The following is a 17,100-nucleotide window of genomic DNA, read 5'->3' as shown; positions in this document are numbered from 1 at the left end:
TCCCTGTCAGTATTTGACAGATGTTGATCTTTCTATGTTTCATATACTGACCTAAATGACCACAACATGCTCTCTTCAATATTCAAATTTGATATGAGGGCTAGACCAATGTTGGGTCCACCAGACACTGTTATAAATCCTACCAAGAATTGTATTAGGTGGAACAATAGAAATGTCACTAAGTTCAATGTGAGGCCAACCACTTAATTTAACCTATCTAAATTAGACTGGAAACAAGCTATTCTTGTTCTTGATTCATTTCATCTACTCATTAGTGGCGACCTATGTTCATTATTGGCCTCTGCATTTAAGCCTAATATCAAAATAGATGGGAAATATATGATAGCTGTTGTAGCAGGAAAATCCCTATCCAGTTTTTGGACTCTAATTAACTCATTAGTAATACATCAAGCTGAATGCCAGCTGAACAATGTGAGTGGGTGGAATAGTTTGGGAAGTTGTATGTCATGTATAATCATGGAAGGTATTCTTCCTTAATTAACTCTGCTACAAGTTTAAAGATAAACTTTGATTTTGAGGATATAGCACTCATTATAAAGGGAGTGAGTAGCTCAAGTGATCCTGGACTAAAGGGCTTGTCTAACAAACTGTGCCAACAGGTTCTATATGGAAGGACCTCTGTACTCTATATTATTTTCCCCCAGATTTGATATTCACGCAAGAACATGTTAACTTGGAAAACTTCTCACATAATCCTTGTCTATAAAAAGGGAATCGTTTCTGATCACCACAATTATAGACCCATAGCCCTCTTTCATGCAACAGTAAGATTTGTGCATCCTTAGAGAATTAGAAAGTTTGGCTACGTCTTTTGGCTGCATAAAAAAAATGAAAATGGGATTTTGTAACATTTCCCTCAATGAGTTTCTTATAAAATGCCTTCAAGATAACGCTTGGGGAAAACACACATTTCCTATCTATTTTGCATGCATTGATCTGTCAGCTGCCTTTAACCTAGTCAATCATGGTCTGTTGTGGAAGAAGTTAGCTAAGTGGAGTCTTCTAGTGTGTCTTTAATACATAATTATGTATCTTTGTTCTGGCATCGACATGTAAATTAGGCTCAATCACTCCAGAGAGTTTTCTAACAATATCCCCATGTTCAGATGGTTAAGGCAGGGGTGCATATTGGCCTCCTTTCTCTTCCACTTATATGTTTCAGACTTTAGTGAATATCTTGGGAAAGTGGCATTTATCTCCCCATGTGTAGGCCCCTTTAGAAAACTCATGGATAATTTCATTCTTTTGGATTGCACCCAAATCGGCCTTCAGCATCTCAGCAATTCCTTCTGCACTTTAACCAGAGATAATTATCTTAAAAGAAAGCCTGATAAGTCTCATGCACGGAGATTTGATAAACTTAGAAAACAAACCAAATTTTCATGGTTAATAAATAACATAACACTTGAATTTAAGGACAATCTTATTTATTTTGGCTTCCTCTCACTGCCAGAACAAATAAATCACACATAATGAATCTTTTGCTGAATAAATCCTGCTTTTAATGGTACAAATAATACAAATAAATACGAAATATGGCACATTTTTCCTCATCCCTTTAGTAATATTCTATATAGACAAAGTGGTACCTAAACCTTATTGTTTGGAGATTTTACAACAATGGCTAGTTGACAAGCTGGACTGAATATAAGCCTTTTAATGGAGTACAATTATGCCCCTTTATTGGTTTTGTATTGTGATTAGGATTACAGTCCTTGAAAGGATGGGTATTATGGAAACAACTGTTATTTTATTGTAAAATCGTATCTCCTCCTGCCTCTCCGTTTGTACTGGTATATCTGCTATAGCTTTGGAAAAATATGGAAACCCCGTACATTCATGCATGTCTAAATGTTTTACTATGTTGCCGGATCTGGGCGTCAAAATAGACAAACTTTACAGAGGGTTAAACCAAGGTTAAAGCAGACTTGATCTGCAAAGATTGGGTAGATACATGCTCAGAGATTTTTAATTACATGTTATGTTCACTCTTGGTGTTGGTGCACATAACAGTGGGCACTGTGGTTCCCCACATGATTGAACTCCCAAATGCTTTTTGGCATTCCTATTTTATGAGATTTCGATTCAATTTGCTACCCACCAAAGAAATGTTATGCATATGTAATCAATTAACCAAGGAGGTTTTTTTTCATGTCGTTTTTGCAATAATTAATTGCCTTGCTGTGTCCTCTATTTGCAAATTGCATTTTCATTGTTTTGTTTTAGTGTGGAATTTATTGAGACAGAGAAATGTTGGTATCTATTATTACTGGCAAACTAGAGTTCTATAGTATTAGCAGTTATAAGATTTCTTGATCAATTGAAAATAAATATTTATACGAGACATGATTTTCCTCTTTTAACATTTCTATTTTACATTGCACTTCATTTTTACTGATGATTGCTCGGAGGGGACTTTCCAATTGTATCTTTGGTACTGTGACGATTTTCATCTTAACATCATTTTTTATTGATGCAATTGTATTTTATTGTTGATGCTTTCATTATTTTTTTCACTTTTGTGAGACGTTTACTTTAAACCAAATATTAAAAAAATAACAAGTATTGGCAACAGTGAAAGGTTGCATAAACATCAACATTTCCATGTATCATTTGCAATTAATCCCCCCATCAACCCCAATCGGGTGTGGGGCTATGGGTTCATATCATGAGCATAAAAAGAAAATACAAGCTCAGATGAGTTGTGTCACAATCTATACACACAGAATATGGATTTATCTACACTATGTATTCACCCACAATTATGAAAGGAAAACTACTACCCGCCCACCCAATTCCCTTCGATGATTTGGGTGTACCTAATTGCGGTTCCTCTCACTTCAACACAATGGGCTTCATTATCAGATCGGGCATTATCGGGTCATTACCACCCTGCCAAACTGTGGATTTGGAGGTAAGGTGGACAGGAAACTTACACCTTACACCCAAAAACTGCATTTTCAATGGAATTACCACCAGCACAATTACTGCCAAAATCCCACCACCATACCAACACTTGTAATCCAGCAGTAATTCTGCCGGACCAAGTAGTGGTAATGATAAATCTGTTTGGTGGTATCTTTGCGGAATTACCACTGAAATACAACCAAACTCATAACAATGCCCAATGTCATTGGTTGGCATTTTACTTTTCATTTGAAATCACGTTTTCTATGGAAATCGAAAAGGCTTAGCTCGATAAGCTCCTTTTCATCCTAATATCTCTTATAAAAAATGACTAGGCTTTCTCATGTATTGATGTATAAATTGTCTGTCAGACTATGAGTCAGGCACCTTGGTTCATAGGGCCTCATTACGACCCAGGCGGTAAGTTACCGCCTGGGCCGTGACTTTACCACCATGGCGTAAACTTTGTTTACGCCATGGTGGTTGGCGGACTTACCGCCCCATTCCGAGTTTGGCGGGGCGGTAAGTCCACAATCCCCATTTACCCTTCCCCATTCCCATTTTTGCCCCATAGGGCATAATGGGAGTGGGGAAGGCGTTAATTACGCCACCGTAAATTACGGTGGCGTAATTAACTCCATGGTCCCTTAGCGCCATGGATTTTAACACCTGCTAAAAGCAGGTGTTAAATCCGCCATGGCGCTAAGGGACCTCGTACTCAGGCGGTAAGGGTCGGCGCTGTTTACGGCGCCGTAAACCCCTTGCCGCCTGAGTTGTAATGAGGCCCATAGTCTCTATTATTGACTATACCTGTGAAAACCATCAGGGTTCAATTTGCCTGCCTTTGGTCGCAAGGGATTGCACACACGCTTTGGCAAAATGCTATTTGGTTTCAGTTTAAACTGCACTTCCGTTGGTTTTTATTATTCCATGAAAGCAGAAAGCATCTTACACTAGCATGCTACAACATTCTGCTTTCATTCAATTGGTCAAAGTATAATAGTCACTGCACACTGAGCACCAACACATTTAATTTGTTCTATACTAAATAAGATATCACTGGGCTTGAATATAGTGGGGAAGCCAGGTGCATTTCACAGTAAATACTAAAACATTTTTATTTAGAATCAGTTCCCATTTAATTACCCCTCTCTCTCTGATCGTCAAATTCTAGTGACTAAACAAAGAGGTGATTCCAGAAATATATAGCTAATTGCTTTGGGGCTTTTTATACTCACTTAAAAATTGGGTTAGGCACAAAGCCAGCTTGGGCCCTAATAGCTTCTAGGTACCCTCCACAGTCAGCCAGGTCCCTCTGGTCTAAGCTTAGTTTGCCTCAAATAATCTTAATTTTCTATTAACGAGTTCATGATTGCATAGTCATTTTGTCAAGCTAATGATCCTCCATACATATAATTTCAATTAAATGGCTCAAAAGGCCTGTTGAATTGATCACATGTGATTGAAGGTTCACCACATATTGCTGAATGACATCTCAACACAGTCTGAAACCTTTAAAAGGTACCCAAAACATTCTCTACATACCTTTGTTCCCGCTCATAATTTTGTTTTCACAAAGACAGAAAACATTTCTTCTACTTGTGCAGGCATACTGTGCCAGAGTAGTGTGATCTTGTTTTGGCTTGGTAGTCAGATATTTAACCATTCTCCTTCGTCAAAATTCTGAAGTGTGAGGTCATTCTTAGACACATATTGGGCCTCATTATGAGGTTGGAGGTAGTCATGGCACTATTAGCGCCATGACTACCTCCAATACCGGTACCGTGTCGGGTCCCGTTCAATGTGGATTTACCGGTCTATTCCGACCTTTGCGGGACCGGTAAGTCCCCATTGAACAATCCATTTCCCATTCCCATTTCAGCCCCCATAGGGCTCAATAGGAAGGGGGAAGGTGCTAATAACGGTAGCGCAAATTGTGGTACCGTTATTAGCTCTGAAGTCCCTTATCGGGTCCCTTCCATAACGCCTGGTAAAACCAGATGTTAAGGAAGGGACCCGCTAAGGGACCTCGTAGTAGGGCGGTAAGGGATTACCGGCACCGGTGCCCTTACCGGTGCCGGTAATCCCTTACCGCCCACCTCGTAATGAGGCCCATTGTCTTCCTTTTTTAATGCATTTTCTGTTCTCAGCAAATTATTTTTCTCAGTGGTGGGCCCCCATGTATTTTGTGTCAAAGATCCTCAAGGTTATTTTAAAAAATGTATTTGCTGTTATTGTATTTGCTGAGTCATCCTTAATGTCGACTTAAATGGCACTGTCATCGTCCAAGGTCCTCATGAAACTCTCCTCTTCTTTGATAGGCGTTTCCCTCGCCTCATCAACTTCCTCTCATCTCCAGCTGTCCCTTCCTCTCACTCCTTGGCTAACTTGCCCACTTTTCCTCCTCTTATGCCTCTCTTCAGCCTACCTCCACAACTCTGCAGGGTGTACCTCTGATTTGTACCCCTCCCCAGAATGTCTTTAAGGCTGACAACCTTCTTCATCTTGCCACTCTCAACTCTCACTCTGCTGTCAAACACTCCTCTGACATCTGCCAACTCCTTGAAGAACTGGACCTTGATGTCCTTGGTCTTACAGAGACATGGTTGACGACCAGCTCTGTCATGAGCTTTGACACCATACTCCCTGAGGGCTACAAGATCCTCTCCGCACCCAGATCCACTCGACCTGGAGAGGGTGTAGCCCTGATCTTTCCTGAGTGGATTCCTGCCACTATCATTCCCATTCAGATTTACTTCTCTTTTGAATGCATTGTCTGCAGGCTCTCAATCTCACCTAGCCACTTCCTTACTCTTGCTACTCTCTACTGGTCCCCTGGGCAAATCATCTCTTTTCTCTCTGAGTGGGCTGACCTCTCCTTCTCAATCCTCGCCTCAACTACTCAACTCCTCCTCCTTGGTGAACTCAACATCCACCTCGATTCTCCCTGTCCCTCATCTCTGCTCTTCCTCAACCTCTGCGATTCCCTCTCCCTCTCTATCCTCCCCTCTGGCCTGATGCACTCTGCAGGACACACACTTGATGTCTTGATCTCCCCCGGCCTCCCCCTCTCTATCCCTCTGACCACTCCTCTCTCCTGGAGTGACTACTGCCTTCTCTCCTCCCATCTCTTATTCTCTTCACCCCAAACCAACCCCACCCCGACACTGCCACATACTTTCTCGGACATCTGACCTATGAAGCACACATCAGCTGAGGCTTTTGCTGCCAACATCTTTCCTCCTCCTCCTCCTCCTCTGGTTGACTCACACCCCAACACAACCCTGTCCCTTCTCCAGTCTATCTCTGATACTCTTGATGCTCTTGCCCCTGTCATGAAGATCCGCTTGAAGTCCAAAGCCAAGTGCAATTCCTGGTATGATTCCGACCTAGCTACACATAAACGTAAGTGTAGGGTGGCTGAGAGTAGATGTGGGGCTTCTTGCTCATCCTCTGACAAACTGGCCCGTAGCCTGCTCCAAAGGCAAAACAGACTCTCTGTCCGTACTAAGAAGAGAACCCACATTCAAGCCTGTGTCTCTGTGGCATCTAACAACTTGGTCGAACTCTTTATAATCTGCAACCCTGCAGCAGTCTCCACCATTCCTCTTGCCGCCCAGACTCTCTGCATTGACTTTGCCTCGCACTTTATCTTAAAAAACCAAGACATCCTGTCCACCCTCTCGTCCCCTGCCCCTCCTATTCCCACTCAGTCTGTGATTGCAGACCCCCCTTCAACCACCCCCACACCGTCCTTCTCTTCCTTTCCTATTTTCTCCCCTGACAAGGTCACTAGACAAGTCCGATCTATGAAAGCCTCATCAAAACAGGTTAATCCCTGCTTCTCTAACACCATCAAGGACCACATTGACATCCTCACTCCGGCCCTTGCTGATTTTTGCAACCACTCCTTTGCCTCAGGATCCTTCTCCTCCCCTCTGAAGCACTCCCTTGTGCATCCTCTTCTCAAGAAACCCACAGCTGATCCTTCCGGTCCGGATAACTATCACCCAATTTCCATTACCCCTTTCTGGGAAACCTTCATTCAGATTCTGTAGGCTGTCTCCAAGACCACCAGTCTGGCTTCAGAGCGGCCAGAATCACGAAAACTGTTCTCCTGAACTTCCGTGAGGATCTGCTCTCCAACCTGGACTCTTAAAATTCCCTCTGTCCTCATCCTTCTTGATCTCTCTTCTGCCTTCGACACGGTCAACCACACCATCCTGCTCAACCATCTCTGTGATAACCTGGGTATCACTGATCAGGCTCTGGTCTGGCTGACCTCTTTCCTCTCTGATTGACCCTCCCAGGTCCAACTGGGATCCTTCCTCTCCTCTATCTTCCTCTCTTCCTCAGGGGTCGAACCTCTCATCCTGGCTCTTCAACCAATAACTGGCAACTCTCACCCACTGCATTGCCATTTTCTGCTCCAAATTCCAGTGCTACGCCTCGGCCACCTCCTCTCCCTCTCTCATCTCTGACTGCCTAACCGCCATTCAACATTCAAGATTGGTGTGCAGTCAATGATCTCTGTCTGAATGCCAGCAAGACTGAGATCTTCCTCATCGGCACACCATCTCCATCCTTTTCCCTCACTCTGTGGTCAATCTCCCTTGGCCCTCCTCCTACCCCTACCTGTGAGGCTAAGAACCTTGGGGTCATCTTTGACTCCACACTCCATATCTCTGGGGTCTCTAAAAAGTCAAACTTCCTACTGCACCTCCTCAGAGGTACTCTAGCCTTTCCTCTCATTCCCTCAGAAGTTCACTGTCTCCCAAGATCTGGTTCTCTCTAGGTTGGACTATTGTAACAGCCTCTTTCTAAATCTACCTGCCTCTACTCTCCACCCTCTGCAAGTTATCCAGAACACGACTGGGAGACTTGTCCTTATATCCTGGAATTGTATCTCTCCAAATCTCACATCTCTCTATTGGCTCCCAGTGGATGCAAGGATTACATTCAAAACCCTCTGCATTGTCCACAGGGCTTTCTGGGGCCTGGGTCCAAAATACCTTCAGCTATCGCTCTGCAAATACCTCCCCTCTCGAGCTCTTTGCTCCTCTACCTCTAACTCGCTCCGGGTCAACCGTTTTTCAAAGAAACGAGCTGGGGATAGATCTCTATCTTCGGCTGGGGCCTCTCTCTGGAACAGCCTCCCTGCCACTCTAAATCTTGAGGAGAACCATCTCCGATTCCTGAAGCACCTCTATACCTTCCTCTTTGCTTCTGTCTTCGCTCCCCCTCTCCCCTGCTGATCTGCTCTCTCTTGGCACTGTGCACCTGGCCACCCTCTGTCCCCTGGGCCCAGGTACCTGCTCACCCTGCCACTCTCCTGCACTGCCTCCTGGCCACCCCTTGCCCTGGGGACTGTAGCTGTACCTATACAGCCCCCCCATTCTTCTTCTTTTTCTGCACTTATCAGACTTACCCAGTCTGCTGCCTTAAACACAGCACTTGCCACTTGCTGGCTGCACTAGCACTGTTTATTACCTCCATGTTCTATTTATTTGTATTTATTATTATTTATCTACTCTCCTCTGCTCCGCACTTTCCACTCTCCCCCTTCCATGCACTTTTTCCCATTTCCCTTTCTCATGCACTTGCACGTTCTCAATGTCACTGGGCCTAGTAAGATCGTTCTTGTGTTGTGTTCTCTACTGTTCCCCTCCCTGGCCTAGTCGCGCTCTGAAACATCTGTGTACGAGCGCGATATAAATAAAATATCATATTATATCATATCATTTGTGTCCTCATTTGAAATGGGCATAGTACTGATACATTATTGTGATTCCCTCTGTGGGCTGTTACAGCTTTGTGAATGTCCCATGTAGTACACACTTTCATTAAACGGTGCATGAATTACAAATCTCAAATAACACTTTGCTCTCTTCACAAGCAATATTTCATTGGACATGTTATAGAGCAGTTTTGTCATGAAGATTCACTTTTTCAGATTGGAAGGTCCTCATGTACCTTCAACTGAATTGAGGTCTGTTGTTAAACACTTTTAGGGAAGGAAACCACTTGTGAGGGAATACCTAATTTAAGAATGTGATGGTTGTTCTTCCTGTGATATCCTCTGAGAACTGGCTTCCCATTCATTTGGACTTACAAACACCACTGCATACATTTCATCAGGGCTTATGTCCACAATGAAATGGAACCCATGTTTCCCAGTAGTTCCCAAGATATCAAATGAAGGGGTTCTGTGCTATGCAAATTACATATACAGTACAATTCAGTATAATACAATAGAATTGTAGTAGGCCTGGTATTGTGCTTCGTCTCTTTTTGCTTTCCTCACAAACGTGTCACATGTGATTTGATTTGATTTGATGTGATTTGATTTGGAATGTGTATTGCGCATATACTTCTAGAATGAAGCAGGTGACCTGCATCTAGGCAAAGATGTTCAATTCCTACACAACCACTTAGAGCCTTACCAACAAAAAGATAATTGGAACAAGTGGGTGTTCAGTTTTTCATAGAAAGGGGTCATAGAGGATGCTTTCCGGACAACAGCAGGTAGTGCATTCCAAAGACTGGGCCCCTGACTGAAAAACATTGGTTTTAGAGGGATTAAGCTGGAGCTTGCTTTCAAGCATACAACATGTTATTGCATTAGCACATGCCAAGATACGTTTTCATGGCTTCAGGTGAGGTTTTAGTCTGACATAGATTTGTGTAACGTCCGCATAGGAATAATAATTCAAATCAAACCTAGCGAAGATATCCATTTGTGGCCTAAGGTAGACATTGAAAAGTATCAAGGACAGAGACGACCCCTGGGGCCCTCCACATATAACAGAAAGATTGTCATAATAAAATGTTCCCAGTTTAACTACTGGAGTTCGATCTTGGAGAAGGAGAACCAATTCAGTGCACCCTCTGAGAACAGGGCAACCTCGTAATTCTAGTCAACAGCTGTCCAAAGTCAACCGTGTCCCAGCCTATCATCAACAATAGTGCTTATTCATTTTTTTCATCCATTTCTAAGGCAAAGTCATCTGGTATGTAAGGCCGTAGATCGTATTATGGTATTGTATTCTTATTGAAAGGCATCCTTGTGTGTATAATCTGAGGATATTGTTCAGTAATGCTGGAGTTCTAGGGTAGTTATTGTAATGAAATGGCCACTGATCCTCAACAGTATAAGAATGAGTATTGATTTCCATACTCATACTCTCCCTCACACTACTATTAAACCAGCAGTCACCTCAATTCTAAAGGTTAAACAGGCCCACTTGAATGGTAAACCTTCTTCAACTCTTTCATGTTGCATGTGCCATGGGCTAACTAACTAAATAAGTTCTTATATGGAGCAAAACTAACCCAGAAGGTCTCAGGGCGCTTCCATAACAAAGACAAACAAAAAACACAGAGGAAATTAAAGAGAAACAGACAGCTATGCGTACTAAATGCAACAGTCATTTCAGAGTGTCCGTAGTTATGTTTATTTGTTCAGTTAGGCGTCAAAAAGACTTATTTTGAGCCATTTCCTGAACTGCTGAAGTGAGGCACATTATTTTATGTGCAAGGGAATTGAGTTCCAGATGTATGGAGTCCATGCATTGAAGCTCACATGTCACAGCTTTTTCAGCACTGTGCGTGTATGGGTCAGGATGGGTCAGAAGAATCTTGTCATTTGAGTGCAGAGTCCGCTTTGACATGATTTTTTTTAATTCTCGATACAAGATATTCAGGTGCATCCCTTGTGAGGCATTTGAATACAATGACTGAACCTTTGAAATGAATTGTTGCTCTATGGAGAGCCAGTGGAATTTCTTCCGGTATTCAGTAATGTGAGATCGACTGCTCAGACTGTGCCATTTTGTATAACCTGAAGTCTCCCAATGTTACCTATGTAAGTTCCCAAAAGTAGTCTGTTGCAGTAGTCTAGCTTGGTGTTGACTATATCTGCGACAATCATGGCTCTATTAGGTTCTGAAGGTAGGGGCGGATTTGCCACAAGAGTTGTATAAGCTAAGCACAGGATGATTTGAGTTAAGATACATGCTTTTGGAATGAAAGATGAGCATTGAAATACACTCCTAGTGCCTTACAGATCCAGATACAGGAATATAACATCCATTTTTGACAGAAGCCTTATATCAGACATCTAGGTTCATCAATCACTGGGGAGTACTGACAAAAAGCAACTCTGTCTTTTTATACTTGAGAGCTAAAGAGTTTAGGGCCATCCCTTTTTGGATTGCCCCGAATATCTTATTGATAAAAGCCAGATCCTCCTCATAGAACCCAGACAGTTTGAAAACTATCTGTGTGTCGTCGGCATATTTGGTGAACTTCACACCGAGAGATTTGAGGAGGTCACACAAGAATTTAATATAAATATTAAATAGCAAGGGGGATAAACATGACCCCTGGGGAACACCATATGTTAGCAACACATGTTGTTCTAGGTCCAAGAAAGGATTTTAACCAGGATTCTGCTTCTGGGGAGCATAGACCTACTTTTTGTAATCTATCTGCCAGTAGGTCATGATCAACCAAGTCGAAAGCTGAAGACAAGTCCAGCAAGAGCAGTAATGCAGAGCTTCCTTCTTCAATGATCTCTGTTATATTAGTTTTCAAATCTAGCAGAGCCGTTTCGGTCCCATGGTTTGTTCAACACCTGGATTGTTCATTCGCCAATATGTTATTCATCTCTACAAATGCTTGAAATTGTGAATATGCTATTTTGTATTAAAATGTGAACGGCACATTTGTGATAGGGCGGTAATTTTCCGATATCAAGGTTATCCTTTTTTAACAGTGGTTTAATCCATGCATCTTTAATAGCAGCTGGGGCCTGTGCCTTAGAAAAAGAGTGATTAACAAGCTCTGTGATCCATGGAGTTAGTATGCTGGCAAATTCCTTAAAGAGAGTGGAGGGGAAGATATCGTCTTTACAGGATGTTGGCTTGAGCTTTTCTATGACCTCCAATACTTCTTGTTCAGAAATGTTAGTAAATGAGAAGAGGTTTTTGCTCTGAGTAAGGTCCATTTCTATAGTATCTGTATCCTCTACTAGGGATTGTGTTTCAATCGTTTTCTTAATACGTATTTGATGTTGCAGTGTTTTCTGACAAAAGCTATCCGATATATTGTGACACCAGTTATCATCAACAATAAATCGAGGTTTCATGATAGGACCTTTAAGTTCTTTGAGGAATGTAAAGAGTTCCCTGTACTAAAACGTTTTGCTTCAAAGATCAAATGCTTATACTCCTTAACTAATAGTTTGTATTCAGTTAATTTGGGAGACAGGTGGCTTCTCCATCTGCGTACAAAATTCCTCTTTTTCTTTCTGGCCAGTGTTATTTCTGTAGAAAAACACAGTTTATGTCCCTTCTTTTTCTTATACCTAGTTGGACGAAGGGGTCAAGGATGTCAAAAGCTTTGTTAGTGTCATCCCTGAAAGTACTACTAAATCCTCTAATGATAATCCACCTGCTAGTGTAGGTAATAGTGGATTTATGGTGGATTCAAAAGCTTCTGAGGTTAAAATTTAAACTGTACTCTGTAGCATTGATTCTCTAGGCGTGTTTCCAAGTTCTAATGAAAAATCAAAGTGTAGCAAGAATGGTCAGACCAGGGGCATATTTCTATGTGTTGTAAGGTCAACGCTTGATTTTAGGAGGGTATCCAGTCAAGCATGTTCCCTGCTTTATGGGTTGGTTTATTTACAATTTGTTTAAAGAAAATGGATGACAAAGTTTGCAGTAAGGACTGCACATCGAGGTCCTGCAAATTATTGGCCCATAGATTGAAGTCACCTACAATGGTAACTGCTGAGTTGGTTTTAAATGAGCCTCCTATGAGGGCAAGCAGTTGTTCCTCAAAAAGAGGAGTGCTTTGTGGCAGCCTATATAGGATTATTATGCTGAGTGAGTGAGTGTGCTGCATCAACATTAAGTTTGATTTGCAATGCATCACAAGAGTCAAGGTGTGGTGGTGTAGACATATAAAAATCAAGGGTTTGCCTAAAGATCATGGCAACACCGCTCCCCGTCTTTTTTTTCAATCGGTATGCAAGCATCTATATCCATCTGGTGTTGCAAGTGATACGGCATGTAGAGCTGCATCATGAAGCCACGTCTCATTAAAAATAAAGACGTCAAAACTGTTGTCCATGATGCAGTCAGCGATTTCTATAGCATGCAGCAATAGAGATTGTGTATTAAGAAGTCCACATTTAATAGAAGTGTGGTTATTCTCTGAGAGCGATGTAATTATATTTTCAGTTTTCAAAACATTTTCCATAGAGTTTAGCATAGATTGACTTGCTAAGGGCTGGGTATACTCTTCATATGAGGAGTGAGCCAGCAATGAAGCATCGAGACAACAATATTACCATGGTAGAAAAATAACTTCTAGTGTAATTATTTTGATGAAATAGCTACTGCTATGCAGGTGTACAGGGAGAGTATTGGTTTCTGAACTATGGTCTGCCCCACACGTCTACTAAACAAGCAGTGATCTCAACCATCAAGGTAAAACAGACACTTTGTCTCTTTAAGGTAGCACGGACAGAGGGCAGGCTATACTCTTTGTAAGAAGTATGAGCCAGCAAGGAAGCCTCCAGGTAACAAGACTACTGTATTGCAAAAATAAAGGAAATGTCCAATCGAGGTTCTATAAAACTACTACACTTCAATCAAATGTAAAGGTCAGACAAACTAATAAAAACACTGATAACACACCACTGCAAATAAATACACAGCATATGCAGAGTTTTGATTGAGAGGGGAGCAAGGTTTAAGAATGCAGTGTTATGCAAGTTATTGTTTTTGGACCAATGTTAATGTTTAAGTATGTTTTTTTAAATGTTTAGATGTGAGGTCTTAATTGTCTCTAGGACCCACAGACCCACAGCCACAGGCCCTTGGGGTAGTGAGGAACTGCCCAGTGTTTTACAGGAAAATAAACAAGATTCATCTGCCTTTGCCAGTCCAGAGTGTTGCCAGAGAATACTCACAGGGCTGTTGCTTCCAGGAGGCATATTGGTGAGTAGCAGCATATCAGCAGCAGACAGGTCCTCGTCCCACAGTAAGTTGCTTCTATTGTTTCTCTAAGGTGATTATTAGGAGGGTAAGCATTATCTTCACCCTAATGGCTAAGGACTTTGCACAGACAGTACTGCAATAAAGTTCCAATGGAATTCGAATTGTTCTTGATTGCAAAGATGATTCAATTAGCAGGTGGGGCAGAGGTCTCACCCACTCAGATGCTTATATTTCCACATAAGTTCTCCATGTTAATCCTACTGTAAGGCACCGATCTCAGATTGCTGTTGTAACAAGAGACATTCCTTATGAAGTCAACTCCAGAGTACCTCTTCTGCAGGAAGTGACATTTCCATAATACACGTAGGTTTATCTTTGAAGCACTCCTTCCCCCTCCCCTTTGAAGCCCTCTCCTCCTCATCACCTACAGGTATATCCTGTGAACCTGGTAAAATGTTAAGCCTTCCCATGGCAGAACAAATACAGCTTGTAGGGATGGACCCAAAAGTTGGTTTTGGGTGAAAACCATCCCAAAACATCAGTACACACAACTCTGATAGTTGGATGGGCCATTAGAAATCAGGTTGATAATAAAATAACAGTAGAGGGTTTTAGGTAATAAATAACATTATCTCTTCAGAGGCCACTATATCAAAGCAGTATCTGTACGATTATATTTACCAAACTGCCTCCATGCCTTGTTGCTGCACAGTTATATTGTAAATAATGTGTTCGCCTTCAAAGGGAATTAAGTTTTTATTCCCAAAAAGCCAATGTGTAGTTTACAATAATTCTAGTTCTTGGCATACAAGTAAGTATCCTTCCTTATATGGTCAGGAATGCTTTCTCCAATCTGTAGACTGCGCGTACATTAGTAAAAGGATTGCAGAGACAAAGGGGTTAATGTTTTTTATCAAACCAATCAGATGCAGCACTTTCTAAAAGTGTGACCCCATTGCTACTAACATACTGCTGGCATGCCATTTCTGATGGCCAGCAGCAAGTATGTATGGGTTGTCTCATATCTAGATGTTAGAACGTTTTTTTTATTAGTATTATTTATTTGTTGTTATGGTTAATTAAACTTTATAACAATCCATACAAACAATCCATTAAAAAAACATAATAAAAGCTAAAAGACATAAAGCCCTAAAATAAGGCAAAAAGGGACAAGAAGGAAAAGAAAAAACACATGATAAAACTCAGTCCCCCTGAAAAATGATTCTATGCAAACTTAATTCGCATCCAATAAAAGTTCCTCAGAATATAAATAAAACACTATATAAACATATAACATTTCTTGCCATATGTGGTATACCGTAACATTTTGATGTTAGAAAGTTGAATTACAATACCAGTTGTTGGCAGGCCTATCTGGATACAATCACAAATCTGAATACAAAACCACAGACAGAATTTGTTAACATACAGAATACAGACTGGAAGTGAGCCTGTTAAGCTGCTCTTACTTTCACGGCAGTATTTACCAGAGCTCCTAAAATGTCAGAAAATCTGAAACATCTCCCCTAACATATGGACGTCCGTCACAGTTGGCTCTTTACTAGCAATCTGTGTTGTCTGTAGAGGAAGTCTGGCTCTAGTAATTATGCCTAAGTGAACTTTCACAAAAATGATCAATGGGATATCACAATGCGCCTAGTGATATTCGGGTAGTTTCATGGGTTCTGGCAGATTTTTCTTTAAGCACGAATTTGCCCAAATGTCCTTTAAGAGCCATACATCTTTCTGGATGTTTGAGAGAAGTTTGGTAACTACAGGCTAATTCATGGAGAATAAAAAACATTCACGAAATAACTTAAAAGGCTTTAGTAAGGGAAAGAAAGGTTAGGGGAAAGGGAGGTTTCAGGTGGGTCTTTGTGGGAGGGATAGCCATAGGGAATGTATTCCAGTGCATCTGTGAATGCTATCCAAGAAGGACAGCACAGTAACATATACAGGAAGATATCTGAGTAGATTAATGCACCTACTGCAGAGATCTATGTGTGAACTGTAGGTCTCAGGTTTCAATTTTTGTAAGACAAATTCCGCCTTTTTTTCCTTCTGAATTTGATCAAATTAGTAAAGTTGAACTGAGAATTTTAAAATTGCAGTCACATGCCAGACGTTCCGGGGTCTGCTTTTCATCATTCAGTGGTTGACATACAGTGTTTGAAGTATATAATATTACAGTACAGGGAATTCACAAGAGAGGAATTAATGAGACAGGAAATAATGAGATGAGTCAGTCATGCACTTGGGGTGCATGGAATTTCATTATGATAGGTTTGCTTCTATAAGGAGTACTGAGGTTATTTTGTAGTAATAGGGAGAATCCATTTATGCAGATTAATGTCCTCAGAAGAAAACAGTAGGACCGAAGGAGAGTCAGTCAACTATCGTCCTTTCTTGATATAGACTCTGATGTTCCTTAGAGGAATACCATTTAGTCAGCTAGGATTGCAATGTTAGGATCTCTTTACCTGTGGAAACTATTAATGATACGTACAGTAACAAACCTCTGGGTTCAGAGGTTACCATACATCCTCCTGGCACTAATGCCTGGATATTGGCTTGCAGCACATCATTTGTGCTGCAGCACAGCCCACTAGAAATGTGTAGATAAACATTGTGGATAAGGTACCTACATATGTCTCAAAGTAATTCAAATTACAAAATGCACCCTTTGTGCATTTTATATTTGCATTAAATTTGGCACTGAGTATTTTTCTTTTAAAACATATTACAATGTGTTGTCTGCAGCAAAGAAACAGTTGTGGTTTCTATATTATGGAAACAGTTAGTTGCAAGCCATTAGTCATTCAGACACTTTGCTGTTTTTGAGAGCCTGCCTTGCAGGAAAGGTGCTGAACCTTGACCCATTGCATCTACTTTATATGTGGCTTTAAACACGTGCTGGCACGAAATGGTCTAACTTGTTCACCCCAATGTTTCCAGCAAAACATTTTTTTTCATCAGTATGCATTATCGTATGCTGAACTTGAGTCTGTCACACTCACTAAACACTTAACAATTCAGTCAAACCCAAATCACCAGAATGCATAGACAATTCGAGTGATTTGTGGTTTTGCTCTATATATTTGCCCCTGCTTAGTAATAATCTTCAATGCGGAGTGCATTTTCTCCACTTAGAAAGCACCAGTGT

This window comes from Ambystoma mexicanum, chromosome 8 (assembly GCF_040938575.1).
Source record: "Ambystoma mexicanum isolate Mex_15411 chromosome 8, UKY_AmexF1_1, whole genome shotgun sequence".
Classification (NCBI taxonomy): domain Eukaryota; kingdom Metazoa; phylum Chordata; class Amphibia; order Caudata; family Ambystomatidae; genus Ambystoma; species Ambystoma mexicanum.
Note: the sequence above shows the minus strand (reverse complement) of the source record.